Source organism: Mus pahari, chromosome 9, assembly GCF_900095145.1.
Source record: "Mus pahari chromosome 9, PAHARI_EIJ_v1.1, whole genome shotgun sequence".
NCBI classification, from domain to species: Eukaryota; Metazoa; Chordata; class Mammalia; order Rodentia; family Muridae; genus Mus; species Mus pahari.
Window position 1 is genome coordinate 83346781 of NC_034598.1, and position 3636 is coordinate 83350416.

General features: G+C 40.7%; 1 pseudogene; it reads left to right on the forward strand.

Annotated features, from left to right (window-relative positions):
* The first annotated feature begins 325 nt into the window (after positions 1-325).
* Positions 326-748, forward strand: LOC110326128 (annotated as a pseudogene).
* The last annotated feature ends 2888 nt before the right edge of the window (positions 749-3636 follow it).

Below are 3636 nucleotides of genomic sequence, written 5' to 3' on the forward strand. Positions count from 1 at the left end.
TCATGAAAGGGTATCCTTCAAATGATCTCAGTTGTCCTAAATCTTGGAAGAAAGCACAACTGGCCTCTGGCCTTGGTGAATAACACTGCTACTGAGTCCCTGGATAAGCCTGAAATGGTGTAGTGTCTGCATTTTTGTGATGATATGCAATGAAAGTAGTTCCTTTTATTATTTAAATGAGCTGATTAAGCATCATGGTGTACAACTGCAATCTCAATACATAGAGAACTGAGGCAGGATGATTTATGAGAATTTGAGGACAGTGAAGGCTACAGATGAAGGTTCTGTTTCAAAAGAAAAAAAGAAGCTCTTTCTGCCTTCTTCCCTCGACATCACTATGGTGCAAATGAATGCTATGATGGATGCTCTCAAGAGCATCAGCAATGCTGAGAAGAGAGGTCAATGCCAGGTCTTTATCAGGTCATGTTCCAAAGTCATCATTTGGTTCTTAACCATGATGATGAAGCATGGCTACATTAGTGAATTTGAGATCGTTGATGATCACAGAGCTAGGAAGATGGTTGTGAACCTCACAGGCTGCTTGACCAAGTGTGGAGTCATAAGTCCTAGATTTGATGTTCAACCCAGAGACCTACAGAAATGGCAGAACCATCTGCTCCCATCACTGCAGTTTGGTTTTATTGTGCTGAAAACCTTGACTGGCATCATAGACCATGAAGAGGTAAGACGAAAACATACAGGAGGGGAAATCCTGGAATTTTTTTTTTTTAATGTAAAGCATAAATAAAAAGCCTCCATAGACTATGTGAAAGAAAAAAGAAAAAAAGAAAAGAAAAGAGAATTTTGCACATTACCTACAACAATAGATATAGCCCTCATTTGTTGTCCCCGGTACAAGCCATTTTTGCCATTTTGTGCATGCGTGATTGAGCAAGCCAACACAGAACAACAATGTGAGTTCAGTTTAGTGACTAATATGAGATCATTTAGAGGGAAGTTGACCAACTCATCCAATGTCACTCAGTCAAGAAATTACAATAAAGGATGGGACCTAGGCTGTCTGTATCGCGTGAGCACACAGCTATTTCACAAAGACATGTTAGGACATCTGAAAGGAAATAACTTACAAGTCCTGATGTCCCCCACTCTCCATTCCCTTTTGCTTTATATTATGAGCTATACACATCTGTTAAACTGCAATCCCCTAACCACCCTTGTGTTCTAGCTTCTCATTTTTTTTTCATCTTCCTTTCTAACTCATCCTGGGTTCTATTACCATAGCAAGCTAATCTGGTTTACAAATTGAACTATGTGATCAATGAAGCCAATTTATTGTCATGGGATCCTAGTCTGCAAAATGTTTTCAGCGGAAGTTATCCATGTACCAGGGAGCAGAAGGTAAGATGGTTCATTTGTATCATGGGGCCACAAATTTTTCACTCCCTAAGGGCTGGTTCTGCCAATAGAGGTTAGCTGTGGTCTGAAACATGACCACATCTGATTTATAGCTCAAGCAGGTACTGACAAACTACCCCAGTTACCATGTCCATAATATTTGAGGTACTAGGGAGACAGCACTAAACAAAGCACCTACATTCCCTTCTTTCCTGAAATTTCAATTCTGTTTTGGGGGAGATAATGAACAAATGTGTGTAGCATTTCAAGTGTTTAAAAAAATTATGCTGAAAATAAACAGGACAAAGTGGTTATGGCTGAAGTAGGTCATGTTGGCAAGGGAAGATAATATAAATGTAAAAAAAAAAAAAATGTCATGCCTCAGATCTGTTATCCCAGAAATTGGAAGACAGAAGTAGGGTGACTGTGAGTTTGGGGCTTTGGTTATAAGGTTGGATTTTTGTGTCATGCTTTCTGTTTAAGTTGATAGCACTCTAATGTATATAAAATAGGATGATAAGGTAAAAGAGTTCACCTTCTGCCTCTAATGTAAGACTGGCTGTGTCAGTCTTAAGTCTTATCCTTCCCAAATTTTGTTGGTTTTGGTTTTATTTTGATTTTGGTGGAGAAAGGGTCTTATTCTGTTTCCCAGCCTAATCTGGAACTTTCTATGTGTCTCAGGCTGACCTCAATTTCTTGGCAACCTTCCTATGAGTGTTTGGCTTATACTTATGTACCATCATGCCTGGACTACCCTACCCAAGTCTTAAGAATTTAGGCAAGACAATTTCCAAGTGCTGTCCTTAGCTGGATTGTAGCTAATGGCTCATTTATGATTAGTGAAATGTATTCAGAATCTTCAAAACCTTCAGCGGAGAAAGCATATCATTGGTCCAATAACTCTTGCCTCCCTCTGATGTACCAATTACCTAAACAGGGGAAGCCAAGATGCCCCAGTCCCAGCTGTGCCATCATGCCAAATCCTGGGGACACAAACAAAGCTTGAAATCTTGTCTCTAATTAAGTCATGTGGAGCCCAGTGGTTTTGCTGGCCTCCAGCTCAGCAGTGAGCCATGTGAAACCCTGAACAAGCTCCCTTGGCGGCTAATGTCTCTAATAAAGATACAATCTCCAGCCTTTGTCAGAGCTCGCAGGACTGGTACCAAAAGAAGAGGATGGGAACCCTTATAGTTATCAGAAGGTACACTCTGAGAGTGTCAGCTCACTAATCAAACTGAGAGAGGTATCCTTCTGCAGCATCCCACTCACTCCTCATCACAAGGAAGCACCCAGAGCGAGGGCCACCGCAAAGGTCTGCTCTGTGAACTTCTTCAGTTCTTCATAAGTAGCTTCAACGTCTTCATTCATATAATTAGTATTCTTCCCATCCCTGTGATGAATGAATGACCCAACCACCCCAACTTCAATAACCCAGTCTCCATCAGTGACCAGAGCATCTCATTATATAGTATTAATCCCAACAGACATGGGATGTCTCTGGGAAGCCATCCCTGTCCTGAGGATAGCACTGCAAATGTAGAATGATCAGAGGATTCCCAACCATCCTTGTCTCCTTAGTCCAGGAGCTCTAAAATTCTCAGAGTAAAAAATCATTTCACTGGGTTCCTTATTTAATGTCTCTTTGTAAATAACTTGGCACAGTTAAACACTAGTGCATGGTATGTTTCAAGATGAGACGGTACCTTGTGCTGCTGAGGACTGTATTAGGTGACTTATGTACACTCAGTAATCATCAAAACATTCTATCAGGATTTGAACATTCAACACACACACAGGCACACACACACACACACACACACACACCACAGCACAGCACAGACAAGCACACAGAGACATAGAGAGACACACAGAGAGGGATGATGGAGGGAAAGAGAAAGAGGCATACACATTTTTATACTGTTTATTCCACATTGTGCTTAGTTGCTGAGCAGGTGAAAAATGTTTTGGTATTGGGTGGATAAGGTAAATCATGTACAGCCCTGAGCACTATCTAATAGCAGCAATAAGATGCATACATTAAACAAATATAATATAGTGTGCAGTGAATTTATTGCCACGACAAAGGCACTAAGTATTCTGTTCAGGATTTAGATGTGCTAAAGAGCGGAAAGGGTATTACAGGCTGGAACCTAGCCATTCATCCACTGTGTATTTATAGAGTACAGATGTCCTCACTCACACTAAAAACTTCGCTGAAGCAGAGATTTTTAAGGTGAGAAATAACCTGGTATATGTGGGATATCTGCATAGATGATAGGT